The following is an 18,925-nucleotide window of genomic DNA, read 5'->3' on the forward strand; positions in this document are numbered from 1 at the left end:
GGCGATAGTTCAGGTGCGTTGCATGCCAAGAGCCCAACACCCAAGAGTTTATTGGTGGTGGGGCGCCCGGTCGGTGGTTTAGTGCAACACACACCGTTTGTCCTTCAGGAAGCGCCACACAGCGGCATCTGATGGCGCCTGATCATGGTATCTAGCCTATTTACGCGAGAAAAGTTCTCGGTCGTCGGCATCGGCGGTATGACCTTTCCCCGTCGGTTTCTTCTCGGCAAGGAACAAAACAAAGTGCAGCAGACGGTGACGCATCAGATAATTGTTTGTTAAACCTAGTGGTTACATGAAATTTGATAGATTTAAATGATTGAACAGAAGAATTTACTTGCAGGGGACAATTAGAAATATGAAACTAGCGAAACAACATCTCACTTTTTTTGTGAGTCTTTAAATTGTAGAGAGGTACAGTGGATTCCAATAAAAAAATCTTAAAACATTAACTTTATATTGTTTAGTTTAACTGTCTGGCGCATGGTACTTTGTGATTGATCAGATCATTATCATCTAGCAGTTCAAGTTTTAGATTTATGTATCAAAAACAAAAAAAAAATGTATAGTTATGTTACTCACTGTATTGGTTTTAAGAAAGAGAAGAAAAATACATATAATTGTCGGATCATGTCTACATGATCACTTCGGTAAAAGTGACGATGGCTACTAAGGATTAATTCTTTCCGTAGAAGGTCTCTTGGCATCCGAAATGTTGAAATGGGTTGTTATTGAACGATTCTATCTCAACCAACGTAAATTATTGCGAATGGAAAGTCACGTGAACTTCTTTCCGCTTCCATACATTACGTACACATAAAACCTTAATTTTACTCTGTACAAAGTTCAACAATGGGACAGTTGAGTTAAAGATTTTTGTAGACAAGTCTTAGAGGTACGTGAGTGTAATAGCAGGATATTATGTAGTTCATCTAGTGTTGAAATGTATACAGATCTAAGCAAGCTTCAGTTGTCCAACTGTGCTGCAGGTTAGTTCTGGTGTTTGAAGTACAGTGGAGCTCCGATTATCCGGGTGTTTGATTATCCGTTCTACTCGGAAATGACAGTTCCAAAGGAAATTTGACATATCCTGACAACACCATTGACGGAAGAGTTGAAAGACCCAAATCGTATATGATAAGATGAGCTCAAATTCTTGAAGAAAACAACTACAATTTCTGATTATAAATTTTTCAAAATAAATTAGCGTATTTGTAATTGTTAGAGTATTTATTTATTTCATCTGAAGGAATGGAGAAATGTCAAACAAATCGCTTGGTACGATAAAACAAAAATCATGAACAAATATTCGTACAAAAAGCAATTCATTAATTTCTCAACAAATTCTTCATCACTATTCTGAATCAATTCCTTTTAAAGTGGATCTAAATAATAAATTTTAATTACACCTTGACGACTCATCATGGATTTCATTCGAATATTCATATTTCAATTTTTATGACATCATTCGAACTGCACTTCCATCAACCCGCCGACCATCATTAGAATCTATTAACAGCATTTCATTAACACACCACTTGATTGCAATTTAATCTTTGCCACTTGCACTCATACCACTCGTAAATTGCGCAAAAGATTCACCCGTAACCGTCTGTCTACTAAAGAAAAACAGATAATAAAACACACGAATCGCGACACGTGGCTGTGCGGACTCCGTGACAAATAGAGTGTGCCAAAGGAAGTTCATAAAATGTAACATCATCAGCAAACGGCGGCGGGCCTTGGTGGTTGAGCTCATTGCGCGCCGCGGACAGTGTAATAAATACATCCTCTGCTGGCATTCCTGCTGGGTGAAACGAGTTTTCTAAATTTACATACCTACCAGCTAGAGGTGGTGGTTTTACTTGCGTTTAACCTACTTCAGGTGACGGTGATATGGAAATTTACCAGCTGAGCTCATCTTTTTAAAATTGTATCTTTGAAATTTCCATCCTCATGGTGTGTCACCCACAGACGGACCCTCCACAAAATGTTGCTACAAGTGTAAGAAAATTAAAGTGTCAATTTAAGGAGGGCGACATCATGTCTTCCTCTAAAGCGTTCCTCCATTGCGCTAATTAAGTTTCCGTGCCCATTTTTCCCATGGCAGTGGGAAACATCAATTGTTGAACCAATCCGACAAGTTCATTGACATTCGCATTAAAGTGCAGCATTCGAAATTAAGCAATTCTGCTGCGAGGAAAACCTTTATGGGTGTTCTTACACGCGCATAACTGCTGCACTTGCTTTGCTACCGTCCTCTTCCAAACCCAATGTCGCATTAACATTATTTTGCGAATTTGGCAGTTTCACACGATCCGAAATGCCGAAGCACATGCGTGTGTGTGTGTTTGTTGTGAGGATAATGGGAGGAACAGAAGCAACTACACGCCACCATAGGCCAAGCAGCAAACCAAACAGATCGGAACAATAAAAATAAACAGGAAAAGTCACAGATAAATGCCGCGAATGTAGAAACGCACCAAAAAAAAACCGGGCGTAAGTACATCGAAAACCTCCCCTAAAAAACACTAAAAAACATTGGTACAACGCGCAAACCTCAATACAACGCTGCGCTCGACGTAAATAAAATGCCGCGTACGCACGATCGTGCAGAAAAAGGGCAAACCGGGAGCCCCCGGTATGTATGAAAAACCGATCGACACGATCGAAAATCGGTCGGTGGGGGGAAAATGGCGAAGGGGGAAAGAAAGCGCTAAGCAAAAGGAAAAGAAAAAGTAGAGGTCAATATGTGGATCCAAAGTACGGTGGTATACCCCCGTACGATTGGTATTAAATGTAAAAATAAAACCAACAAAAAACCCGCACATCGAACAAAAACAAAACAAAACGCACCAAAGACAAAAAAAAGGCACGCCGCCGCCGGCCGACTGTTGTTGTGTTGTTGTTAATTGTTTTATTTCGTTAACTAGTTTGTTGTGTTCGTTGTTTTGGTTCGTTTTACCACCACCACCATCACCTTGCCCTTCTTTTGCGGCTTGTTCCGAGGAGGTTTAACGATTAATTTAAGGCTCAACTTTTCTTAATCGTTACGGCGCGAAGGTTTGGACTTTGGGACGGGTGGTGGCTTTTTCGGGGTTTTCGGTACAAAATTGGAACCCTCAGCTAAACTTCACGTTCGGTTCATTTACAGCCCCCTTCACTCATTAAGCATCGAAAGGACGGGTAAATTTGTCTATTTGTTGTGCAGTACTTTAACAGCCGTATAAAGCACTATACCAAGCGGTTCGTTGTGGGCAAACAGAGCATTTTCTTTTTTATCTTTAAGTGCATCAACTCGGCAGTACTTTGTAAGTTGTAAAGTTTGACTGGAAAGGATTTATTGTTAATCACATGTGCTAAAAGTAGATTTTTGCACGAGTGTTTTATTTGAGATTGGCAATAACAGGTTAATCACTAATTTTAGTACGGACGGTATTTATTTCTTTGCCAGTAGTTTTATTTAACAATTTGACACAGCTCTGCATTTCAGTCAAAAAGTATTTCATTTTCGAATAGAAAACACTCTCACACGTGTCACACGTGTTTAAGAACCATACTATGGATAAATGGCTTTCTTGCTTTATTTAATTAATGTCGCTTGATAGTGAGAGATATTCACTCCTGATGAGATAGGATTCACGATTTTCAGAGTACTAAATCGAAATTCAAAGCATCGATCCCAATAAATAAAAACGCATGTGCGCAAGCGTTTGACGCAAAATTGTTAATTGGGCTAAATGTCAACTACACTACGCAAACGTCTAATGAGATCCTTGTGAAGGATGTAAAAGGAGCTAGAATTTGTGGAAAAATCTCTTTTTCCTGTAGCATCTTGTCGCGACAGGATATTCCCCGTGTGAACCTCAACCTATTTAAACAGAAACCTCATGTATTCTTATCAGAGCCATCACACGAGTTATAAAAGATATTTTGATAAAAAATTACAACGTAGGGCATCCCCGTACGGAACAATACCAGTTGCAATGTCTTTCTTAGTACATATTTTATGGTTTTATGGGAGTCATTGGAATCATGAGTTACCTTCCAAAAGAATTGTGGATCTTTGAGGATCGCTTTGAAGTTTTAAAGGGATCTTTTAATATCTGAAGATCCCTGAAGAATCTCTGAATTTTCATGAATGTCTAAATATTTATATATTCCTGAATATAAAATAATATTTATATTTTTAGTTGTGAAACTCTTTATTCTCTGTTTTTACTCATGAATGGATTCAAAAACAAAACCATGAATCACAGAGGATCATGAATCTTTAATAATTATGTACTCTTCACGAATCATGAGATTGAATATTGGTGAAGAACTATGCTTAAATGATTGATTCTTAAATAGATAAAGATCGATCAGTCTCCAAAGATTCTTAATTCCTAAATTATGTCTGAAATGGTCTATCGAAGAGTTAATAAACGTATGGAGTGGAGATTCATTAAGCTTCTTAATAATAGAATCTCATATTCGTGAAACCGCTGGAGGATTCTTTCAGATCAATAGATTTGAATAAGAATAACCTAACATTAGCTTATTGTACAGAAAATTCTTCTGGATGGCGAAGCAGTTGGAAAAATTCATGTCAATTTATTTAAAATATTATCTCAACCACAAAAGTTTCACGAAATTAATTTTGGCAAAGGATTTACAAGGCCCTAGCGTATAAGGTTTCGAGTAACCTTTCGTTAAAACTGTGCTGCAAGCAATAAAAAATAAAACGTTTATTGTCGACTGTGACACCGCTGCGACAATGTTGCCGCCTCAATTACATTTCATCAATCTTTCGTCAATAAACCGTTGTCACACGAGGACCGTTTCCCACACGGGGATGCACGTGAACGTGCATTCTCGTGGCTTTACGATGGCGGCACATTAACAAACCGTGCGACTGTCACTCATCATTGTGGGTTAAAGTAAAGTTGATTTAAAAAAAAAGCATCACTTGCACATGACCGTGCAACGTGTGCGTGTGCTCTGTCTTCCATTTGGCATTGATCGGTGGAGTAGCCTTGGAGAAATCCATTAAACCTCCTCGCATACGAATCGAATGCGTCAAAAGTTCAAAAGCAAAGATCAAGTGCACCCGATGGCAGAATGATGCAAATGCAGTCCGCCGCATAAGGGCCTTCCGTGTGCGCTGTGGCCCCAAGACAAAACTCAACAGGTGGATTCGGTTGTTTCGGTGCTTTCCACCGGTTGGCCTTTGTTGGGCTTTCTTTCGTGAAGTACCTCATCCCCCCACCTGTATCCATTTCAGTTGCCCATCACTTAGGCGCGAGGCGCGATTTGGGCCATCCCTTTTAGATGAATTTATTCGTTATTGATATTAAACGTGAAGAGCTATTCACCGTACCATAACCAGTCTGTCTTTTTTTTCACCCGAGAGATATGATAACGGTGGTTCGGAACCATGTTCCGTGCTCCCGCTGAGGTGGGCAATAAGACCAAAAACGAAAAGAGTAACGAAAAGAGGCATCGGGACGGAGGAGAGAGAACGGCCAAATAAAATCAACCAACCCCAAACGCGTGTGCAAAACGAAGATTTATTGTGCTACTTTTTATTGACTCTATCCTTTCGTGGCCCCGGGGCCAACATCCCAACATTAAACCACCCCGCCCCTCCATTCTTCCACCGGTTCTGTGGATGGTTGGACGGTATTTTTATTTATTTATTTCCTTGCGATCCCATGGATGGACATGGATGGCGCAACAACCTGCAGGGAGTTATGATGTGCGGTTTGTGCGCGAATTTCATTTTGGAGAGTTCTTGTTTTTTTATTTTCTATGCTGCGTGCTATCGTTGCTGAACTGCTGGTTTTCAGTGCTTACCTGGTTACCCCGCGAGTCAAGCGTGTTTGAGGTCAAGGGTCAGCGCATTTGCTCTTCGGCCCGGGAACCTGTTGAAACACATCGGGAAGAAAAAAAACAGAGCGAAAGAAAGTTAAAAAAGTATCCAAATTGGCTGCAAAATAAAGAAGATTGAGAGAAATCGAGAAAAAAAACCACCACTAAACACTGTGAAATGATTGAATGATTGATATTCCATTATGAATTGTGGCAACGAAAAGGAAAAATAAACCAGGCTCAAGAGTAAAAGATGCAATAAATTTCGACTCGGACATGTTTTTCTACTCATCTCGGTTGATGTAGGCAAATTGGTAGTAACAGAGCTGTTTACCTTTCATGATTGTTTAGTTTAATCGTACATTTCTCCAGGCTATCGTGTGGTTTCAAATCTTTCTATACTTTTGTTTCGTCTAATATTTAATTCATTCCATTTTCCGTTATGTTTTTTTTTAAATTTTATTGTTTTGAAAATCAGTATTGAAGGCATTATTAGGCTTTACGTATGTTCTGTTTAATTTTATCTTTTTCTTCTTTTTTCTTTGGTTTTGTTTGTGTAATAATGTGTGTTGTTAAACTTTATTTTCTTAAATTATTTCAATACAAAAATGCAGCAACATTTTCTGAATAACTAATTGGTATGTAAGATTGTTTAAAAGTTTGATAAGCATTCAAATATTCTCAAAAAATCAACATACTGAATTTTAGCATAAGTTCATACAACCTTACTGTGCACACACCATTAACATCCAAGCCCCAAACTCCACTCAAACTTTATTTCCTTTTCTTTTCGACGTAATGAAACAGACGATTTCGCTGATTGGTGGATCAATACTCCAAAATTCAATACCCGCGCTGGGAAGGATGAAGTTGATACCCCAAAATTAACACCATTATTCAATTATTCGTCTCGTTACGGAGGCCCTTTTTAAATGATGAAAAGGCAAAAAAAGGCGCCCAACTACACCGTGGAAACCGCCTCTCAGCGCCGATTGCCGAGTGCAAATTATCACGCTTGTCGATAATGGGTTTCCGGGTTTTGTTTTATGTTTTCACTCCCACCTCCACCACCATGTGTATGTGCTTTGCTACTTCGGCAGGCAGCAAAGAGCGCAAAAGCCACCAACCCAGCAACGAAATGCATCCTCTGCCGGGGGGCTGATAAATTTACCCGTTCATGGTTTCACTTCCTTTTGGCCAGGGTTCTGAAATGCATGCATGCAGCAGTACGGGGGGGTTGAGAAATCGATTGCATTTCCGCCGCGAGTTGATAGAGCGAATGAATGGGTGTACGCTTCGCTTGCTTAGTTTTCCCCCGTAGCAATCGATAATGTTATCGAACTGGAATCGTAAGTACGGGATGGGAAAATGTGTCTGTGCGCTTCGCTTTGGTCGAAGCAGGCCTGGAGAAGAATCGATAGAATTAAAGGGTAGCCACGTGAAAGTGTTTTGATGTTAAGTGGGCTAACTGGGAGTCCAAGTTGCTACGAATGCTATACCATTTTTATTGTGGAAAGAGGTATCAAATGTTGTTCTAATTCCCATAAGCACGATTTTTGAGCTGTGGAAAGAGACCCCTAGCACTGTTTGAGGGAGTTATCGGACACGGTAATTTTCCATCGCATCCAAGGTACATGAATTCCTTTTATGGATATAGCGGATGGGGGAAATTACCACCTTGTTCGGGTCGAGTATTGTTTCCCCGCAAGGTATGGAAGAAACTGGATAACTGGTAGCCAGTACTTTCCAGCAAAGTTTATACAAGATGAAGTTCCATTGGTGGGAAGTTTTCATCGATCATAACAAAAAGAAAATGGATGAAACTCTACATGTTGCAATAAGTTATGCAAGTAGTGAAGTTTATGGCTAAACAACATATTCATTATGCGTCAGAAAGCTCGGCATTTTTACTAAGTTGGATATTTATTTACATTTTAAGTTGATCGATAAATGTTTGTTATGTTCACATCTGGCACGTTGAGCGCTCAAAATTTATTACTAACTACTTTGTGAGCCAGATAAGAACTTGCTCGTCGAAATCTCTCTTAATAATCCTCATTGCTGGTAGCGCCCTCTTACGTCAAACTAGTAAAACTGTCGAAAAAGCAGGTTGTGTCATCCTTTTTGACAGCAAAGTATGATAATTTTGTAAATTATGTTCAAGTTCACCTCAAATGTGTCGAAGGAGATCTAAATGCCTTCTCCTGGCTGTTGTTCAACGTGGATTGGATTCTGTTTCAGGCTTTCTTTAAGGACAACTTTCGGTGTGGCAGAGAAGAAAACTTGGATTGTGACAAATTGTATATATTTCTTGGATGTTAGGTATTCCAGGCCTAACCGAGTATGCCCGGGATAAGGCAAATTGCAAGGAGGAAATGTCTTGTAAAAATTGTGCACCACTCAACACTACGGTATCGATATTAAGGCGAAAGCCGTCATAATGGAAATATAAATAAAACTAAATAAGGTATTCTAGGCCTCCAAAAGCATTAACATTAATTTCAGTTACATGGATGTGGAAGAGATTATACTCTCTAAACATTAGTACTAAACAATAGTGAAACCATGTAGACAATAATATTCTTTCGGATAAAAAACTAATTAACTCGTCGGGATGATTAAATTTCAACACTTCTTAGTAAAACTAAAATCAATTTCCACATCTATTCTTCCTCAAATTTCACCTAATACCATAGAAAGTTCTAGCCTTTTCATCCACCGGAACATGACTCAACCGTTTATTGGAACGTTTTTGTGCCAAGCCATGAATGTGAGGCGCGCGCTCACCGATCAAGGGGGGGTGGAAAAATTGATTGAAAGTTCGGCATGTGTGGTGTTCATCCACCCGATACCGGCTCTCAAACGGACCCACAAGCTTACCCGTGAAGGGTGGGCACGTGTTTAATAAGACCGATTGCCGCTTTAAAACTGTAACCCCCGCAGCATTCCGCGTGCGCGTCTCACGCGTGCCGATAATCGGTTATTGAGTGAGATCGATGTGAGCGCGTGCTGTGCGTCTTCCACTCGACGTCGAAGACGAGCAGAAGCGCCAGCGTACGATGTTCAGTGTCATGCTCTCGATTTTGATTCCACACACCGAACGATGTTGGCGCCGCCGTTGAAAGGTTGCGACCGCCAAGAGACGAACGTTACGGTGCGTTATTTTAGTGCCCGTCCTAGGTGTGCCCCTTAATGAAGAAACCTGCACAACTATACGAAAGCACGAAAGGAACGTGATTAATCCTGGTCCGGGAATTGATTTTACAGCTGCAACCGGTGGAAAATGGTTGGGAAAATGAGGAGGGAGAGAATCCATTTCAATGAACTGCACTGCTGCAATTTTACCTAGAATTCGGCATGATATTTCGCTTTGCCCGGGTAGAGTTTATTTTGCGGAGGAGTTTTAATTAGCAAATGTGAATCAGAGCCGGTATTAAATCCAATTCCGTTGTCAGGGTGAAATATATCCTGACTGACTGCACATTCAATATTTACAATTGTGTCCTTACAAATACCAAAACCCAATTCCAAAATTACTTCTTGTAATTGAAAATCAAACTGAATTATTGTTCTTATTGTTGAGCTTGTGCTTCAGTCAGCGTTAGCTTATCACTCTGTTAACGATTAAATTTGAACTGGGAATACGAGTGAGTTGACACTTCAACCAACGATTTTAAACTGAGAGCGAGAGAGTGTCCTTTGATAGTTGAATAAAGAAGAAAAGCAACTGAACTATCAAGGAAGCAACTCTCCTAACACACTCATTATATAACACATTATAGATATAATAGAAGACTTACATAGTTTTGAATAGTTAGATATTTTTCCAAAAACTTAATGAAGTATTGACCATAACAAATTCTATTTCAACTATCCGATACGTTTGTGATTTATTCCCTAACGTATGTAGAACTGTAAAAAAACTTTAATGGTGTAAAGATACATTAACCTTTCGGTTAAATTTAACAGTAGTAACGGTAGACAACCATCATTTATAGCAGCAGGTGTTGCAGTACAGAAGAAACAAAAAAAAAAACCACTCTACTATCATTCGTACAAAGCACGTTTCCCATCACCATTCGGGGTAATAAAAATTCATTCCATTCGATAACAATGACGACCTTAGGAAGGAATACCAATACCGTTTCGCTCCGTTCGATAGCATCTTGTTTATCTTGTTACGGTGGACAACCTCACGCGTCTATCCGTGTACAAGCCGGCCGCACTGTTGGGGGCAGCCTCCCCCGAAGGGAATTCCTTACACATTCCGACTGGAAGGAACACTACAACAACAAAAAAACGGTCACCCTTATCGTTTTAGCGCACCGTGAAAAGCGTATCGAATTTCCACTCAATTTTTCCTTGCACTGTTTGAAAATATGTTTCCAATTTGTTGACCAATCCGGCAAAGGAGGAGACGGTGGCCCACCGGTCAGCTCCAGACGTGGAGTGCGTGGGGATGGTTTGATAGAAATGGCCATCAATGTGGCTGCCTTGTTGTTTCGACACGATTCAATTTCACTCCCATTTGACCTTTTCTACACCCCATTCGAGTGTGGCGGCGGGTGTTTTCCCCGTTTGCTCTGCTCCACGGCCAGAGTTTGTGTTTGGGCGTTGGAGAACCCAATCGAATGACCCTTATTTTCTGTGTTTCCATTCGAGAAAAGTTTGTGTGATTTTTTGTTTTGTTTGCTTTCAGTTGCGCATAGGGTAAAACTAACATAAGGGACACCACACGCACCTTATGCCGCCGTGCGAGTTGTCTTAAAAAGGATGTTCAACATAAAGTTGCCCAATCGTAAGTAGTGTGTGTCGTTGGGAATGACCGAAGAAGGATATGATATCCCTTTGCGAAGGACAAAACACGTTAAAGAGCCCACTTTGAAAGTCGATGGCACTTTTGTCTTAATATTCGGGCGAAGAATTCCAAAGTGTGGCTGGGAATGGGTACGATACTTTGTGCGACTTTCATTAGATAATCTTCCCAGCACGCAGGAGTGTCGTGGTGTCCTTACTGCGGATCGGAGATGATAAATAAACAAGTACATTCCGATGCTCCTGGTCGTGTTGCTGCTGTTTTCTTTTGCCTTCTACATCACACCCCTTTGCCACACGGCCATCACATCGTGCGTTCGGTTGAGAATGAGTGATGATGGAAACGAAACGACTTTTCCTGAGGAAGAAATGGCAACGACATAAAACACTTAAAAAAAAACCCCCAGTCAAATATCGCTGTATCGCTAAGCTGCCTCAGTTGGGGTTGAAGTGGAAGGAATAAAACTGCCAGTCGAAACGGCAATTTTGACTCACCGGGACATACGATCCAGCTTCCAAACATGGCTACCGGGAAGCGCTTTGGCGCTGGGTGGATGCTGCTTAAAAGCACTCGACGGTGATCCATTAGCAGCGGTGACGTGACGCCTTGCCGGGGGATGCATATCGAGTGACGGATTCGAGGAGCCCTCGGTACAAACTCTCGAGTTTAAGCTTTCCGGCATTTGTGTGTGTTTTTTTGTCACTTGTTAAACAGTGCCAAAGACAACTTTCCGGTGGAAGTATGTCGTAGTGTTGTTTTGTTTTTTTAATGGGATAAAGGTAATGTTTCAGTAGAAACGGACAAACAGAAGATTGTATTTCTCGTTGTAATGTTGGCAATGTTTGGGGTGTAAATATTGTGAACTCTTTTAATCGGTTGTGATGTAAAAGACCTCACAATTTCACACAAATAATTTCTCAAAATTGTGCAATAAAACTGCATAAAAAATTAATTTGAAATAGCAATTTTCAAAACTATTTATTGTTTGTCAGAACATCCAGAAAATATAAATCACTTCGTAACAGAGATAGAAATCTGTATTTTAGTCGTATTTTGAGGGATTTTTTAAAGTTTTATTTATGTTGCGATGTTTTAGTGTCATGCCAGTTTAAGAGAAAGACAATCATACAAGGATTTTTTTGAAATACAAAGACACTAACATTGAAACTGTTTCATTCAATGTAGACTTGTAAATACCTTTTGATTCTTGGCTTAAAACCAGCATTGTGCTTATGAATCTTTTCAGAAGAGTTATTCATATGAGAATATGTGAGGAGTAAATCAGTATTCACAAAGAATCATGAAATCTATTATGAGAATCAATGAGCAGCAAAATCAATAAAAAAGGAACCTAAAACCATATTTTCAGCGAGATTCTATGAGGATTCATTCATTGTTTGTAGAATTTATTACTCCTCAGTAATACAGTAATATTTATAGATGAACTCATAATTCTCTTTCAGATGATGAGATCATCAGTTATATGAATCGAAATCAGATTCAACCAACACTTAGTGAAACATTCGCTGCCAATTGTTATGGAATATTAATAGCTGCTCTATACATTTAGACCTGCAATTATTTATTTATTCCTTCTATTGTGACGGTCCCATATCGAATGAAGTGAGTTCTGTAGTGGAACAGTTTGAATCAACACTTGAACCGGAAATTACGCGATGAACTGATTCATTAATCCGTCGCATTCATTGAACGCGCATTATGAGCAGTTTCACCATTGTTTGGAATTTCCACCCCAAAAAAAAAGGGAAACCGTTTTCTAGAACAAAGCATCCACAAACCACCCAATGGGCACTCCATCCTGCTGAGTAATTACCGTCATAAATGTCAAGCACATGTTGCACTTCTTCCGCGGGAAAGCACAGAGAGAGCAAAAGCTTCCTCACAATATGAACCATCTGCTAAATTTGTGTGTGGCTTTGGCAGGGGCAGCATCCTTGCACACGCACAAAATCGCACATACACCAGCAAGGGAAAAGGCGTTCCTCCGTGACGTCATCGTGTTTTTCCACCCTTATTTGGGCACACACACGCGAGCGCGATCTCAAGATGGAGGCGCACAATTAAGCAATGTATGATGGGGATGGGAACTAGCAGCGGCTGAGCTGCGCGAATGTTACAGCTTCCTTCCCAACCATCACCAAACAAAGGACGGAAGAACGAAAGAACCGGAACCGGAACAGGTGCTCGGTGATGGCGGGCGGGAGGGAACCAATCTACCCAAGGTGTGTGCTTCCGACGTTTTGGAGCGTTTGTGCGACACATAACGAGCCATAATTCCTACACGGGGCCCAACATAACCGCAGCAAGTTGCCAATGTTATTGGTGTGAGGCCGTCGGTTGTCAAAATTTCGCTACCATGAAAATTTAATTTATATGCCTGTCGGTTCCTTCGCGTTTCTGGTCCCGCGAGTAGCAAGGTAATCTTTCATACCGGCCAGGTCTTTGATAGAAAACAGGTATGAAAAATATTCATATCACCCCTCCATGAGGGTGGTTTGAGTGTGTGTTTAAATAATGCAAAATTCCAGGTGGGTTATTTTGACGTCTCGACTAAATGGTTTATTTCGCGCAGCGAGTAGACACCGAAACGCTGTTCTGTTGATCTTCGCGAACCGCTGTGTGTTTGATTGGCGAAAAGTCTACCGACAGTGTGCCTCAACCCGGGGGGACGTCTGGAAGCCGGCCAATAAGTCACCCATCCGTGCGGTCGAGTGGCTTTGCAAAAGACTTTTACCATTTGGGGACCACCCCTTGTCCCAAAGAACAAAAAAAAACAGCTTCACATTAATGGTGAAAACCCCGTGGCAGCACAAGTACGGTAAGCCTCACACACAAATGAACTGCAAACTGGCCAAACTCATTCAAAGCCATTTGCTGAAAAGAAGGGCATAACGAATAAAGAAGGAAGAGAAAAAAAAAGCTCATGCCCACACCCACACCGAACCCAGGCAGCTCGCGAAAAGGATTCAATTTCACCGACACGTAACAATATTTTGTGTAATGAATTTTCCGCTGTTGAAAATGAGAAGCTTGAAGTAACGCTTTTTTTTCTTCTCTGCGCTGCTTTCCCTTTTAGAGCGAAGAAGCGTACGGTAGCAGCAACGAGGCAAAAAAAAGCACTACCGTTGCGTAGTGTTGGAATGAAATAAGGGCCAGTTAATAAGTGGCAGAAAAAGTTCCACACGCCGGCATATTCTCACCCAAGTAAAGATAATTAATCTTTGCTCTTTCGCCGACGCTTTTTGTTTCCGATCCGTGCGCGTTGTGGTGGCATTGTTTACGGTACGGACACAGGATGGCTGCTGTTGCTCGGACGCCATTTCACGCCAGATCTCATTTGGGAGAGTGTCTTCTAATGTACTGTTTGGGCTGGCTGCGTACGACGGTTGCTTAATCGCATTGATAATATGGCACACGGTGATCGAACGTGCCGGAACAACAAGAACATCCAGCTGGAAGTCATTAACGAGAACAGCAAGTTCGTTGCGTTTTTGTCGTTTGACGTTAAGTTAAGGGAGGTTGGGGTATTTTTTCCTCCCCGAGCGAAATCTTTCCGCCTGCTCCTCTGGGACATCTTCGGTTACCGGTGGTTCCACGGTTGGAGAAGCTTTTGCAATGAGCTGTTTCGAGTTCTTGTTGCTGCCGTTCCGAATTGTGCGCTCAGGCACCAGCAGAGGAGGGAAAGTGTCAAAACCGCAAATGTACCGGGTCCATTAGCCGTTGCAGGGAACCAGTTTGCAGGGAGGCTGAACTTGAGGGAAAGTTGATGACACACTGTTGCTGACCGCAGAGCTGGGATGATGGATCAATGTTGGAATCGGTCACAGTAGGGCCCCCAATGGTAGAACAGCCTGTCTGGATGGACAGTTATTTTGTGTAATTAACTAATTAAGCATTAGAATAAACTGAACATGTTTATAAAAAGTTTCAAATAATGTCCAAAAAGACTTATATTCAGGAGTCGCTAAGCGGGAGGTACACAACTCAACAGTACGCTTGAGTCTTGAATCTTTCATCTCATTCAAGCGAAAAATACTGGAACTACTGGCAAATAATCTTCTATTTTACCAGGTTTAATCACACCCAGTGCCATCTTTATTTTTGTTTGAGTAGACAGTAGTAGCCAGTCTACTACTCTACTGTTCATACACTAAACGTACTAAAAACGTTTTGGTTTTGAAGTTTATTTTATGTTGGTTTATTTCACAGAATTTTGGAGTTCAAGTTTTAAAACTGGAGTAAATCAAGACTTGATTCTTTGCTATTTATTTCTTTATAGTTAGGCGCCAATATGACACTTAGAAGTCGAGAGGCAATATAGGGAGGATATAATATGGACAGATGAACTTGCAACCAGACATAGGAGGATACAATTCCTTCTTGAATACACAAGAAGGAAAATCATTATGTGAAATTCGTATCACTCTCTGGATTTTGTTGAAAATGGAATTGATATTGCTCAGAGCTTCCTCTACTGACACATCCCTCATGTCGGAAAGCTTTGCAAAAATGACAGATGTGTGGTGTCGGCGAGGTTTGCAAAGTATTTGAATATAGAAGGCTTTGCATAGAATCTAATAACAACATCCAAAGTCCAGCGAAAGATGTAAAGGTTGCTCATCCACATGAAGATATTCCAGCTTCAACTTGATAAGCGATTAGAAATCAATTCTTTTTAGACATTCTTGCATTGCCCATTTCTTGCATAACTATGCGATATCCTATTGTTTTAGTTTCGTCATGTTACTTGTTATCATAAGAACGACACCGAAGAATCTCGACGTCCTTGTGCCATGTGTGTATTATTTTGGAAACTGTAGGAAGCTTATCAATTAACTTCAAACTAGTTGCTCAAGTAAACAAAGAAAACTTCCATCTCTCTGCCCCAATAAATCCACAATCTCAAGCTCATTTCTTGCAATCAGTACGATTTATTTAATTGTTTACATGTAACTTTATGTTTACAATTCATTACACAGTGTCGTTCTGCCGACTAGCAACAAATGTTTTTTATTTCAATTTTCTTCCAACAAAACCTGAAAACAACAGCATACCATCGTAACAGCTCGTTAAGCCTCCATTCGGAGAGATATGATTACTGTGCGCCGAAAAAGTTACACATCATCCCACACGGCGACGCACGGGAGAGCGCGTTGCGTGGAAATTCCATGGAAGCAGCAGCATAACATGCCATTTTGCAGTGGCGGCACCGCGGCAAGGAAAACTCCGGGGGCGCGTACTAAAAATATACACACACACACACCCGACCCCGACCGGTGGTGGTGCCGTATGATGCTATATTATTTCCAGCCGACCTCCGATTGATGTCGTATAATTTTAGTACCTTCATTATTTCGTTTATTTCGCCCAGCCCAGGACGGGGCAGGACGAGAAACAGGCCACACACAGGCACACACGTGCGGGCACCGTTTTCCCCGTGACGTGACTGGGTCATAAAGTCGTGCGAAATGAGTGTGTGAGTGTTATGGATGCTAAAAGCGGATGCTGCAAGCACCTATGTCCGTGTCAGCAACTGTGCAGCTATTTCGGGATGTAACGTAATATCCGGAGGCACCTTTCGCCGAGCTGGATAACACGTTCGAAAGGCCGCTGCAGATACAAGGGTGGTCAAGGGTTGTCGAAATCATTAGGAGCCATTTATTCGTCCATCAGCTGGTACGTCGATAGTGATGTAGCCGAACTAATGCGGGTATTTTGGGTGTTAAATCTCCCCGAAGGATCATTGCGCCAGTGAAGATGGACCGAAGGGGAAAGTCATTTGCGAAAGAGTGCTTTCGGTTGTAACCTGGCACGACAAAGTTAATGTCATCTTCGACACCTTACTTGACCAGTTGACGGTTAGCTTTCCACAATAGCCATCCTCGGGATCCCTAACTTCTCTTCACAAATACCACTGTTAGGTGGTGAAGTTTTCCAGTTTATGAAACCACCGTGACCTTGTCTCGTTTAGCAGTGCATTTTCCTTTTTTCTTCGCAAACAGATATACAGTGAACGTACAAGGACACTGCTTCGTCCAAATTTGCACCACCTCCCCGAAAGGTCGTTACAGAAAAACCGAGGCCACGGCTTATACCTGGTGAGACAGAGATGTCCTGAAGGTGAAGGTGAAGAGCACATTTTAAACCATGGCAGCTACCTTACCGTTGCTTTCTTGAATAACGCTACGATAAATGACGAAAATATGGTATGCAAATATTTGCCGCCAGTACGCTTTCCATTGCCCATTTCTACAAACGCTATCTTGTCAGCCAAACAAGTTCCATCTTCTTCGGTGTGAATGCTGTTTGAAGAGTTCTTCGTTGATGTAGTTGTTTTTTTTTGTTGACTAAACGGTCGTTTATTTCATGCTTTTGCTTATGCTGAGTTTATCAACGTTGACGAACGGATTAAACTTTGTCAACTTCCAGCTGTGCCGGAAACACAAATGTTTAAATCAACTACGGGAAGGAGTAAAGCTATTGCCCAAGGTCACCCCACGGGACGGTAACGATGGTAGACAGTGAGAGCAAAACGCGGGTTTTAAGTTCATAATTTAATTCCACACCATTGTCAGAGCATCCGTTGGCTGATCCACTAGCGGCGGCATCCCTGCAGGTTAAGTACTCGCTTCGTTGCGGTTGTGTAATGTGTGTTTTTATCATGCCAGACCCTATTCCATATCGATCGCGGTTCCATAAAACGGTTGTTTATTGCACTCGAAACGGGGGGTGTGTGTGTGTATCGGATTGTAAATGAAAAATGGCTGTAACTTTCGCAATCCGCCCGTTCGCTACGAATCGATATCCAATAATCCTGTGGGGAAGCTTTTTTTGGTGGCAAAAATTTATTAAATTTAAATGCATAGTCCACATTTCATGCGGCACGTGTGGGCACGTTTTCTCGCATTTTATAGTACATTAATTATCCGCTGTATTATTATCGTTATTGGGTTCCTCCTATCGGCTGGAATAGAGTAGCCCACTAGATGTGTTTTTCTCTCGTGCTAAACGTGCTACAAACTTTGGCACCGATAAGTTAAGCTCGGAAACGCCATAAGTCTTCCCTCGCCCGCCATAATTTCGCTCCAAATACTGCTGCATCAGCTGCTGAGAAGATGTAACACCCGTGGACCCGTGGCCCCGACCCAACACGCAGCCCGCGAAACAAACATCGCAGCCACTGTGTTTAGTGGTCTACGATGAAGTCATCCGCGTGTATGCTTTGCTACATTGTGCCGTTCTGTGCTGGGCCGTGGCTCGGCTCGGCGATATCGGAAGGTAAATAGCTTCTAGTATTTATTTCAAAGTACGAGGTACAGTGCCGTGCACACATACGCCATGCAAACAGTGGAGTGTAGTTGAGGGCTGGTTTTTTTGGAGCAGCGAATCTGTATCGCGCTTCCTGTGTGCGTTTCTCTCTGGGTGATCGCGGCCGTGTGGAGAAGAGGCGTTTGGCAAAAGGTACAGTCGGGCCCCAACCAGGGGTGTACTATTGCATTATTTTTCCACCGCTTTACACAATGGGCACATGCGTGATGAAGTGGATCACTTTTTATGCTAAACAGCTGACACACACAGTAGCTGAAATTACTTGACTGTATGGGGTAATATATCTTCTTTTAGAAGAAGCTCTGAAGATCCATATACATACACAGTGTCACAAGCGTAAATCCGGACACCTCCAGAAATAGCACAATTAATCAGTTCATTCACAAAAATTCCCAAATCTCAGAAGTTGGCAAAAGATTGGAGAACATCAACTTTTCTCAAGATGCACCCTAATGGATAAAAGATTTGTTATGAAAAAAAAGCATCGAGGTTGAATTAACTCTCTTCAAGTCGTCTTGTATCACTGGAGTAGCGATATGTTATTAAGTGTATAAACTTATTTCTCCAGGAACTACAGTGTTTTATTAACTTCTGATGAATTCTGAACAATCAGAATCAATCAATTGTCCAAGAGTTTCAAGATTCGAGAAAGTTGTATCGAGGAAGTATCGCGAGGAAGGAAATAATTCAACGATTTTGATGTTTTACGACATTCTTGTATAAGAACTTTTCCAAAATATAACTCGACTGAAATGGAACTTTGTCTTTTTACTTACATTATTGTCGTGATCGTTCATCATTTTTATTTTCTTCTGTAGCTTCCCTTGGTACTTTACTCCTTAAGTTTAACCATAAGACTGACGGTCTGTCTTCGCTGTTCGAATCATTGGCTCCTGATTTCCATTT

At 41.3% G+C, this 18,925-nt stretch overlaps 1 protein-coding gene across 2 annotated transcripts in view; it reads right to left on the reverse strand.

Annotated features, from left to right (window-relative positions):
* LOC128306011 (uncharacterized) overlaps nucleotides 1-18,925 on the reverse strand; it is a 96,104-nt gene that overhangs the window by 48,387 nt on the left and 28,792 nt on the right. For both annotated transcript variants that reach the window (XM_053043679.1, XM_053043678.1), the window contains exon 2: nucleotides 5,839-5,906. The gene's annotated coding sequence lies outside the window, so the exon portion shown is untranslated. The remainder of the gene's footprint in view (nucleotides 1-5,838; nucleotides 5,907-18,925) is intronic.

The sequence above is a fragment of the Anopheles moucheti genome, chromosome 3, assembly GCF_943734755.1.
Source record: "Anopheles moucheti chromosome 3, idAnoMoucSN_F20_07, whole genome shotgun sequence".
Classification (NCBI taxonomy): Eukaryota; Metazoa; Arthropoda; class Insecta; order Diptera; family Culicidae; genus Anopheles; species Anopheles moucheti.